Here is a 12,273-nt window from a genome sequence, read left to right on the forward strand (position 1 = left end):
TTTATTTTTTAAATTATTTATTTAACCCTATCAGGTACTGCTACACAGAACTGAAAACGCACTGCGTCACTAACCCACTAGATTTTGCTGGATCATTCTGTTTAATCGACAGAAAAAAGATCTATAATTGTATATTTCAGTGTAATTATTGAAATGCTGTAAATGATGTGTATATATTCTGTCTATAAAGGCAGAGGAAGCCCATATAAAACGATGAAAGCCACTGTATAGACGCAGGACCTTAAAGTTAGATAACTCACTTTTGTCATTCTTCAGCCAACATGTTCATTATCTTTCTCCTCTGTCCATCCATCTTGTGTGCTTCAACCTGTCACACCTTCTGGTAGTGAGTCAGCCGCACCTGTTTGTCCTTCACACACACTGTGTGAGTCTGTGTGTGTGCACATATCATAGCTTTGCACATACATTTGTGTGTGTGTTTGTGTCACCCTGATGGCTGACAGGTTGTGGGAGGGGCTTTCTATCATCTCAGCTGAGCCATATGCTCTCACTAATTTCACTGCCTCAATAAACGCTGCCATTATTCATCTCCATACACACACATTCACACGCAGACATTTTCCCACACAAACTTGGTAACACAGTCAAGGGCTTGTGACAGGGAACGGACAAATGAACTCATTTTTCACAGCGAAGCCTATTTTTCGATGCCGTAAATAAACTCACATATCAAAAGTTGCTTTAAGTAGCAAACAGCAAGGGAAGTTATACAGCTTAATCTACTTGGCGTTGTCCTTGATGGTGTTTTCTTTTCTCTAATCTTTCAAAGCAAAATCTTCTGCACTTGCACCCAAGTGCATAGCATCAGAATCAAGTTTTCCTGCTGTTTAGAATATCTGCTCTTTTTGACATTACCATATGTTTTCTTTTCTCCTGTAACGCCACAGTAGAATATATGTAAGCAAATTGTCCAAGTTGCCTTGGTGACAGATCTTAACCCCAGGTAGAGATGAAATTAGAAATCGGAGCTTATTAGGTTGGACTACTATCAGTAAATTGTGGGGTTTTTTTTATTTATTTTGTTTTGTTCCCTGATAAGGTGATATACGAAATAGTTAGGCTTATTAAAGTCTGCACTACTCATTCACCCTCAATGTGATAATGTGGTTTTCCAGACTAATTCATAGTGATTAGCATGCCACGGGTCGATGACTTGTTACCTTCTCCCAATGATGGAGATGTCTGTTGCAAACAATGGTTCAACCAATTAAACATGCAATCTGCTCAGTGGACTTGGACTCATCTGTCTCTGTCTTATTCTTCACTGTGCCCGAAGCCTCTGTTCAGCCCACCAACCTGTTCAACCTAAGTCTATGTGAAGATTTTCTAACTCAAATTAAGGACATAGTGAAATTAGAGTGAGTAAAAGAATATAAAGTGGATATAAAACATCTTCATAGCACTGTCAAAATATCTGGATTTGTGATGTTGAGAAAATATGACCCCAAGAAAAATGACTTCAGAACTTTGTCCATTTTTAATGTGACATGCATAAATTAAAAGCCATGGTCCAGAAAAAGCTTATAAAGCGTTAACGAGATCTCATGATTTAAAGGTATCAGTCAGGAGAAGGGTACACAAGAATGTCCAAGCTGTAAAATATACCATAAAATACATTGTGTTTTACTCAAAATGGACGGAAATATGAGCAGTTCCAATACTGATACCAATTTGGCACAAAAACTTAAAGCAGCTGCTAGATGAAAATGATGAGGAATTTCACCCTTTAGCACAACAATGACCCAAATCATCCAATTCTACAAAAGAATGTCTTCACCTGATGATTAAAGTTTTGGAAAGACTTAGACCTGAATCCAAATCAAAACCTGTGGGGTGACCTGACGATGATTTGTGGTACTTTTGCAAAGAAGACTGTTAAGTATTGCCAAATCAAGAGACTCAGTGCTGTGGCAAACTCCTAGCCAAAAAGACTGAACGGTGTAGTAAAATCAAAAGAGGTATTTAACAGTATTTTAGTCTAAGGCTGCGCACATTTGTGCAGCCAGGTAATAGTAAGTTTTTCAGTGATTGTCCCCCACCCAAATAGAATTGAAGAGTGACTGTGAATTGTGCAGGTTAAACTTTAAAGGTGGAAATGATTTTCTTAAATCGTTTACCTTGATCTCATTTTCTTCATTTTTATACATCATGAAAACCTGATGTGTTGAATTTTTATATCCGCTGTGTTCGTAAAAATTAAATATTGGAGAAATTGAACAAGAGATTAAACAGAAAATATGTTTTAGTGGAACTCGCGATTACTCAGTATCAAAGAACAGAATGTAATGCAAAAGAAAATTGTTTCAAATTGAATTTGTGTCAAATGTAATTTTTGTTCTGGCGTTTTCAGTAGAGTTCAGTAGCTGCATGCTGCATCAATAACACGATGGGTTTCCTTCATGTCCACAATGCTTGAGCCGTTTTACCCTCGAGGGTGAAACAGTGTGGCGTTGGATCCATGTTGCAAACCCTGAGGCACTCTTGAGAACCCATAGATTATCTATCACACTCACACAATAACATCCCACACTCACCTGACTGTAAAGATGAAGACATTTGGGTTGGCAAAATGTAACAGTGAGCATCTCCAAGCTCTGACTACCAGTCAACCTTCTTCTTTAGTTAAGATGCACCTCCCGTCTCCTCTTACTCCTGTAGGCGTTGCTAAAATGTGAAGGCACTGTGCAACTTGGGACATTGCTTGTCCCAACCTTTTATCAAGCATTTTTTCTTCCATCTTGCTCTTGCATTCATATATTGTCGAGGCAGTAATCTATTAAGTTTTAACATTTTTCACCAGTAAAGGAAATGTCAGTGGGGAATGGGGATAGAAGAGTTGACAGAGTAAGTGGACGGAGGAGGAAAATCAAAGAAACTGAAGACAAGAAAGGGACACTCGGTTAAAGGGGAGATATAGGCATGTGGTGCTGATAGAAAAAGACAGACTCATTCTCCCTGGGAGGCTGTGTTTGGTGAAGTTGTTATAAAGGTGTCAGGATTGGGTGCCCCTCACACCTGAATAGAGTGAAGAATCTATGTTCCCAACAAGATATCTAAGCCACTCACAATCAAGTCATTCCTCCCAAGGAAAGGAAGCCAGACGGTAGTAAATCCATCGTGCCAGCACCTCTGTGATGGATTAGGCTTTTATAATTTCCAGATTACTTACTGATACATTTCCTTTCCATCCGCCCACCAGCGCTTACATCAACAAGGCCAGTGACTCATCACAGCAGGTGACGCTCATCGATTCGCTCCACTCCCCGGAGGGCCTTGCTGTCGACTGGGTCCACAAGAACATCTACTGGACGGACTCAGGCAATAAGAGCATATCTGTCGCTACGGGAGATGGCAGGAAAAGGAAAATGCTCATAACCACCGAGCTGAACGAGCCACGAGCCATCGCTGTGGATCCGCACCAAGGGTGAGTTGGGTTAGTTTTAGGGTAAAGGGATTTTGAAAAGATGCACAAAGGAGCAAAAGATTGCAAAGAAGTTGAGCAAAAAGGCAGGAAGGAGGGAGGGCGAGTAAGAGGTCCTACTGTCATTGTGTGTGTGTCTGTAAAAGCCAGTGTTGTTATAGTAGAAAGAGATTGGGTGTAGAAGTTGGCCTAAAGTCAGTAAAGGCTATTTGTAGCACTGAGCCCATCTGTTAGATTAAGCAGTTTAACAGTTTTCTTGAGATGGGATGTAACACTTTGTCTTCCCTTTCTAACTCTTTCCATTTGTCTCGGGTGCCTTGAGCTCCCCAAAGACGTCTTTTCACAGCTCTACAAAGCTAGACTAGCATGAAATACATGCAAATGAAGCCACAATTTCACAGTTTTATCATGGACACACATATTCAGATAAGGTCCAAGTTTCCAGTACCTGCTGTTTTGCACAGTGCTTTCCCTTTTATGTTTTCAATGCCTGTCTTACTAATAATACAGTCATTTTGCAAAGAAAATGAGAGAAGATGTCTGTGGAACATCGTGTGACGGAGTACAGTTGATTTTGTCAGTTAAGAGTTTTTCAGAACAATTGACATTGCATATTAACCTCTCTTCACTGGTCCTAGCAAAGTTACTCCTTTCATTTCTGACACTGAACTGGCCGTGCCTTAATGATACAACATGTATATAAAGATGAACAATGGCATCTCTCACTGGTTTTGGACTGTATTTGGGTGATAAGCTGTATGTTAAGTTATCAGCTAATGCTAGCTAGACACACAGATAAGCTGCTAGTTATTAAGTAACAGACAAATAAAATACTAGCTTTCACTCACCAAAAGTAGAGCACACAGGAAGCCATATTATTTGTTAGATGATTGTATTAAAAGTTCAAAAGGTCACAAACGCAGAAACAAAAAGGTCCAGTTCAATGACTTGAAGTAGCGGAAGTTGAAGCCTTGCCGCGAGTTGGTGCTACAACCGCCTGCATTCAAGCGTCACGCTCCACAGCACTAATAATTCACAACTTTAAGTATTAATACTTTAAGCCCCTATAAAGGGATGAAATGTAAAGATGTCACAAAGGTGGAAAATTACTTTTTATACCAAGCTAGAAACTTTTTTCACCCCTGCTCTAAAGCTAGGCACTCAGCCACAGATAGCCACACATTGGTTTCTGAAGTGCCATATTGTATTGAAGCTTTTGCCATCACCAGCTTGGTTGGCAAAAAACCCGAGTTGACAAGAAGTCAAGTGTGAAACCGCACAATCATTGGCTAATGACTTCTGATGGACAGCTATTAGCCATCAAGTGTGCGGTTTTTATATCATTTTGTAACATGGTTACAAAATATTTCAGTTGATATTTTATTCAGTATGACCCAAAACAAATGAGTAAAATCAGAAAGCCATTTCTCGTAGCCTTCTGTAAGACTTCAGGTCTCTTTTACAACCACAGCTATCACCATCTGGTGGCCCTCAGAGAGAATGCAGGCAGGTCACGTTGGCTTGATTTCTCAGCCTCCGAGGTTGCTGCTTCAATTTAATCTAACTTGTGTATCTTCCCGCAGGTTTATGTACTGGTCAGACTGGGGAGGTCAGGCCAAAATTGAGAAGGCTGGGATGAATGGAGTGGATAGACAAATTTTGGTGTCTGAACACATTGAATGGCCCAATGGAATAACTCTAGGTAAGGAAAAAAACATGTAGCTTTGAACATTCAAAGCCCACGGAAGAAGGATGAAAAGCTAGAAGATGATGCCCAGATAGAAAAAATCAATCAGTTCTGACAGCAGTTTTGTTAAAAAAAAAAAAAAAAAGGTTATTATGCTGACATTGCTTTTAGAGAGAGAGAGAAAAAAGTGTCTCGAGTGAATTCAACACAAAGAAAAAAAACAACACATGGAGGAAAGCCAGAGAGAGACAAACAGCACAAGTTGAGAGAAGAAAATAGTCTATGGGTGCTGAAACCCAAGTAGCTCTTATTGTTATATACCTCAGTTTGTGTCTGGCTCTCATCAATCAAGCCAGTGAGTATGAGGCTCCGAATTAATAAGCCAGACGCTCTGTGCTGTCGATACCTCCCCTCATCCCTTTCAACTCCCTCCGAAGCACCAGCCAATTCCTCTCAGCTGCCCTTGCCTGAGGAGAAATAGAAGCACAGTCGCCACACTCTGTGGAATTGAGGTGTCGCCGCATCTGTATGAAAACAAATTATTTTTTGGAATAAGGCGAATGAGAGGTTTGGCGCCAGGCGGCTGTGGGAGAGAGAGGGTGAATTGTGTTCCCCTGGTCATTGATTTCATAGAGACCACCGAACAGTGCAGGTGATTGAGTCAGGAGAGGTGAATGGGGACAGAGAATCGTGTTAATTCTCTTCCCCCTTCAGTTTACTTTGGTGCTTTTATTGGATGCTTTTTTTTCATATACTTCCAGTGTTTTACCAATTTCGAATTGCTTATTGCACACAAAAGCTTAATTCTTTATTAATTACTAATTAAATTCTTGCTTTCTGTTTTTTAAATGTTTTTCTTAAAAGCATAATCTTAGAGTCTGGTGAAAAAAAGAGTAATACAGGGATTATTTCCTTTGCTGTTTAAATTCAATGTGGTGTTTCGATTTCAAAGTAAACACCACAACACTTTGCCGCTCATAGCAAGGACACAACAATGATTTGGGCCTAATATAAATAATATAGCAGTGGCTGAAATGTGGAGTTATTTGAGATTTGCGAAACAGCAAAGTTTGTCTTTAAAATAGGTCCAGCAAGACTAATGAATCTGTTCAAGGGCACATATATTTTCTCCAGCAAAGAAGTCAAGCGGCAATATTACAATCACATCTGTGTTTTCTTAGTACGGGGCTGAGGTCGTCATGTCAAAGAAGATTGATTGTGTAGCTACTGGGCCATTACATCCATATACCCCTCACCCTGGGCCGTTTCACTCTGAGTGACCTCTCTCTCTCTCCATTCACCTTCTCCCCTACCCCCTCTTGATTTTGTTCTCTCTCGCTCTCCCCCTTCCCTGCATGTTCTCAGACTTGTCCAACAGACGACTTTACTGGGTGGACTCCAAGCTGCACCTGCTGTCCAGCGTGGATTTCAATGGTGACAACCGCAAAGTGCTGCTCTCCTCGCATCACCACCTGGGCCATCCCTTTGCCCTCACTGTCTTTGAGGTATAGCAGTTGAGAATTGAGATTCAAATGCAAAGAATCAGACCAGGCGGTAATGCCAGAGCTCTGGTCTGGTGCATACAGCTGTTTCTGTAATATGCATTTTTGAAAGTGTGCAGTGTTTTGTTTCGTTTCCAACCTTTTGGGCAAATTTTAGTTTATGCTAATGTAATAATTCATCATTAGACTATATCATCATACAAGGATATAGTTTCTGCTCTAGCTGTATACCTATTGAAATATATGCTGAACAGTTTATTAGGTACACCTTGCCACTAAGGGTTGGAGCTGGAAACATTCCTACGATTTTGGTCCATATTGGCATGAAGGCATCAAACAGTTAGATGTGAATCTTTTGTGCTACCACATCCCAAAGGTCCTTTTTTGGTCTGGTGACCGTGGAAGCCATTTTTGTATGGCGAACTCCCTGTCATTTTCAAGAAACCAGTTTGAGATTATTTGAGTGGCATGGTATGGAGAATTATGCTGCTGGAAGCAGCCATCAGAAGATGAGTACACTGTGGTCGTAAAGGGATGGATATGGTCACCAACAATACTCATAAGTTAGTAGAGGGTAGGGACCAACGAATGCCAAGAACTTTCCCCTGCACTATTTCATCACCACCAGACTGAACTGTTGATATAAGGCGGGATGGATTCTTGCTTTCATTTTATTTATGCCAAATTCTGACTTTACAATCCGAATGTAGCAGCAGAAACTAAGACTCATCAGATCGGGGATCATTATCCTAATCTTGTGTTGTCCAGTTTTGGTGAGCCTGTGTACGCTGTAGCCTCAGTTTCCTGTTCTTAGCTGACAGTAAAATATGTTCATGCGTAGGGTTTCTGTCTTGGTTAATGTCCTTGGTTAGATTAAATTTCTCAGTGTATGTCTTATATAATTTTGGTTTAGGGTTGGGTTTAATTTGAAATCAGTTTGCTTAAAGTTTCTTAAATAAATGTGAAGAATGCAGAACTCTTTTTAAGTATATATGGACATACACAGCACGCTTTTTCTTTATTTCCTAATAGAGTTAGTGGGAGGCTTTACCTGGAAGGTAAACAAGATCCAGAAGTTCTTATTTCACTCCCAAAATAAATGTAAACACACACACACACACACACACCAAAGGGGTCTCAGATCAGTTATCGCTGCCTTGTAAGTGACAATCATATCTTGTCTGTTGATTCCCAACATGGTTGCGTATTTCTAGACTTGCAGTGAGCAAAATTTTAGCAGTGGGTTTTTAAGTATACTGTTTTGATGCCATTTATTACTATGCTTGTTCATCGTCATAAATGGAGGACTGACACACATTTTCAAAGTGTACTAGCGGTAAAAGACGTGCGAGAACTAGAGGGGGAGAGATGAGTCAGTGCAGGGACATGGCTGACTGACTGAAAAGAAATGGAGATGTTATAGAAGTATAGAAGCAGGATAAATCCAGAGAAGGAATTGTTGTTTGTTTGCTGACGAGTGTAGAGTCACAATAGAGTGCATCAATCAATAAAACTAATTTGGGTGTATTTATTGAGGTGGGAGTGAATCGGTACGTTAGGGCCCATCAAGCATAGATGATGGTGTGGAAGGTGGAAAACAACTGGAGGAGGGAGGAGAGAGCAAGGATGAAGGTGGGGAAAGTGGTAGGTGAAAATGTGATCAGTAAGTAGTGTTTGCTCCATTCCCCTCTTTGCTGCACACACTGTGTGTGATGATGGGAAAGCAAAGGGAAGAAGGGACATCCATCATGCCCAGCTGAGAGCGCGTGAGGGTGTGCGCGTCTGTGTGTTTGCGTGCAAAAGAGAGAAAGAAAACCGATGTTTCGAGCAGCAGTGAAAGTTCACCCCAGGAGATTAATAGCTCTCGGCTCTTCTGGTCTTTCTTCTGCTCTGGTTATGATATAGACCAAATTAAAAACCTTTAGCAGCACAGGAGGATGTCACGGTGCCTACAGACCGATAATGGGAAGTTTGTTACTTTTAGAATTGCATCGTTCAAATTTTGAACTAAAACACTGAACGTTTTTGATCATTCTGGCTTTAAGGAAATGCTCTAACAAGTAAGGCACCAGCTGTGATACTTCATAAAGATAGGATAGGATAAAAGAGCTACTGTTCTAGGCTACTGAACAGAAACAGAAACACGCTTGCAGCATCAGTAAGGAGGGACAGGATGGTGCATACTCCCAATAACAGAAGGCACAGTGCCCGTCCTGCAGATGTGATACAAGGTAAGCCTGCAGCATAGACCTGACCAGGACAAGCACACTTACTGCACAGTGCAGAAAATATGGAGTGCAGTGTACTGATATGCACTGATATAATTCATTTTAATGGAGAGAGACAGAATAAAGTCCTATAGAAAAGTTCCCAAGAAGCCTAAAGACTTTAGAGAGTTTCTGGCCAAAATCCCTCCTGAGATGTGTGCAAACCAACTCCATGAAACAACAAGACAGGAACTAAGTCATGTTTTGCTTGGGGATCAAATACTCAATTACATACTAATCAGTTTAGAACTTTTATGTGATGTGTTTTTTCTGTATTTTTGGTTGATGTTACGTCGCTCTCTTTAAAATGAATCTACCATTTGTAGCCATTTGTAGATGGATAGCAAAGGCAAGTCTATACCCAAGTTTACACTGAATGAACAGACTCCTAGTGTGAAGATGCTTTGCAGGGACAACATTTTCTCCAGCCGAAACATAGCAATTTCAAACACAAGTTTTTATAGAATGAAAAAAGTGAAAGCTGTGGCCTGTGTGTCCTGCCTCAAATTCAGCAGAACAGTTGGAGTATTTTAAGGTGGACTGTGGAGCAAGAAAAACAACACCTCCAGCAAAGAGCACCTGCAAAGAATCATCTGTGTCGAGAATGGCAGAACACATTTCCACAGAGTCACTCATGCAAAATATTTAAAACTGGTGTCATCCATGCCCAGGAAGTTTGAGTTTTATTAAACGTAAAAGAAGAGAGAGTAAAAAATATTACAGCATGCACGAGTTGCACGGTGTTGCTGTGGTAGGACTGTCGCCTCGCTTTAGTTGGTCTTGGGTTTAAATCTAGGCTGAGGCCTTTCTGTGTGGAATTTGCACGATCTACCTGTGGCTGTGTCGATTCCCTCCACATACTCCAGCTTCCTCCCACAGTTCACAGTCATGTATGGGGTTGGGTGAAGCTTAGGTTGGTGATTTTAATTGGTTGTAGGTGTGAATGTGAGCACGAATGGTTCTCTGCCCATAGTGTCTGTCCCTGAGTGGAAGAAAGTGGACTGGTGAATCAAATATTGGAGCCATGCTAACAAAGAGTGCACTTACTTGTGTTGCAGCTGATTCTTAAATAGTATAAATTAAGCAAACGTTAGTTTAACTGTTCCTATTCTTTAGTTAAAAACAAAGTAACTGTAAAATGTTCACATTTAGCTCATACACTGTTCGGTAAGTTTCAGTTAAGACAAATCCACAATAATAAGACCTGGGGGATCACATGTAAAACTTTGTGAAAACTGTAGAAACTTATTGTGAGCGGGAATTGTTGTGGCGACTGTGTAACCCCAAATCAGTCATCCTCACATGTTTTCTCGCATGCAGAGAAAATGTTTCTGACATTTAGCCACATTTGATTATGCACAAGCATAACAAAAACCACAAGCCCACAGCTCTTAAGCATCCATTTCTTTCACATGCACATCCATATAGATGCTCTTCTGAGCATGTGAGATATGAGTTGTCAACTCATGTGCGGCGTACGGTTTATTCCAGCTCCTCATATTCCTGAGCGATACAGTGAACGCTACAAGTCATTACACTCGAGTGTGTCATCTGCAGACTTCGTTTTGATGCTGATGAGCGAACGGGTTTGGAAGAGAAAGATGCAGGGCCTCTGTATCAAACCCTGAACAGACACACGCATGTAAACTCTACCAGTTAGTGCCGACCGCCTGCCTACATGCCAAGCCCCGAGGAGATGTAGATCGCAGAAGCTTGCAGAGAGTAATGTTGTCTCTTTTTCAGCTCTTGACAGGAAGGAGATAGAAGAGAAGGTGGGATGGGATTGAGAAGAGAAGTAGTGGTTGAAAGAAATAAAAACTGGAGTAATATGTAAAGATTTAAATTTTAAAGGCTCTATGTGAAAACAGGGGCAGTCAAATGACATGTGATCAAAGCTTTAATTTCTAAAAACCTGACAAAGACGTCCGTCAGGCCCTCTCTGTCCACATCTACAGCCCAAATAAGAAAACTAGTCAGCTCACATAACTAGAGACACGTTGTAACGTGCACATGAGAAAAAATTCTCTTTTGCAGCTTATTGGAGATTAAATGATTTACCGAAAAAGCCCCCACATTATTTTTTCAGAACTTGGCTAATTATGCCAAAGAATGCAGATCAAACCCATAAAAAAAAAAATCAAATCAAATCCTCAACAGGCGAGTGGGTTGGCTTTGTTTGAGCTTTCATTTGTAGTTTTCATGCATAACATCCAGGTATCCAGTAGGCACCTGAAGCTCATCAGACAGATGTGTCAGACAGCCCCGACGCATATTCTTCTGGGATAGAATCGCAGCAAAATCATAAAGGGCTGCTTTCCCTCGACTCAAAAATGGCTCCATATAAATTTAGACGTGCTCTCACTCCCCCCGAGTTGCAGCTCCATCTGATGTGACGTGGCGCCATGTGTTCATGGGAGCAAGTCTGCGTGCGCTTTGTGTATAACTTCTGGCCTATCCTTCAAAACATAAAAGATGTACCTTGATCCTACAATTGAAGAGCACTGCCCTTCTCAGGTTTTGTGCTGCTGTTTGAAGCTTCAAGGTCACAAGCGGCGCGCGGAAAGATTGACAGTGGAGAAAGTAAAAAGGGGAAAACAATGTCAGAGACTGACTGCTGAGGTGGAAATCAAGACAGAGAGCGACAGAAGCAAAAAGAAGAGATGGAATAATAGATTTGAGTAGTGTTTTATCAGCGTGGCTGATATTTGTCTTTCATTGTTTCAGAACTACTGTCATATGAGTAAAGGTTATCAGAACCTAAGTGAGGGAGAGATTGAGTGATAGAGAGCTCACTGAAAGATGGGGGGGGAAGGTGAGAGAGAGGTCAAGTCCACTGATAATACGGCACAAAAAGCATGGATGGCTGCTGTGACTAAGCCCCACACACGGACACACACGGACACACACATACCCGCACACCATACAAGTCTTGCAGGTCTTTGCCTTTAAAAAGATGATAAAAATACATCCTCCCTGTAACGACGAAAAAACCTGCAGACACTCTTCCTGATTGGTCTCTCCGTCTCACACTCACCTCCTAAATCGTCTCTTCATTGTTTTATCGAGCTTTCCATGATATCAGCCTGTCTGTGTTTTCTCGTGCAGTCATTTGCTCTATTTTTCTGTTTTTTCTTAATTGATGTGTGCTTGCAAAGACAAAGCCGTCTGGGGTTGCTGTGGAAACCAAGTGCCGTGAGCACTTGTGCGGTTATATCGTGTAGTATCATTAAAGAGAATAATGAGCAGGTGTGAAAGAGCGGAAGGGAAATTGAGAAGGAAGCTGAGCTAGGACTACAAAGACACCGTACGCTCCGCCAAAGCAGTCACTACCTTCTGCTTTGGCACAAAGCTTAAACAGAGAGTCAAAGGTACAGA

The 12,273-nt window shown here is 41.1% G+C and overlaps 1 pseudogene across 1 annotated transcript in view; it reads left to right on the top strand.

Moving 5' to 3' along the window:
- The window catches only part of LOC146614570 (prestin-like), a 48,214-nt pseudogene that overhangs the window by 15,536 nt on the left and 20,405 nt on the right, over nt 1-12,273 (top strand). The window contains exons 19-21 of the transcript XR_014906993.1: nt 3,221-3,445; nt 5,026-5,144; nt 6,495-6,634. The product of XR_014906993.1 is annotated as a prestin-like (transcript). The remainder of the gene's footprint in view (nt 1-3,220; nt 3,446-5,025; nt 5,145-6,494; nt 6,635-12,273) is intronic.

The sequence above is a fragment of the Diplotaxodon limnothrissa genome, linkage group LG17 (assembly GCF_057381915.1).
Source record: "Diplotaxodon limnothrissa isolate DT_005_m linkage group LG17, D_limnothrissa_male_GT1.1, whole genome shotgun sequence".
Taxonomy (NCBI): Eukaryota; Metazoa; Chordata; class Actinopteri; order Cichliformes; family Cichlidae; genus Diplotaxodon; species Diplotaxodon limnothrissa.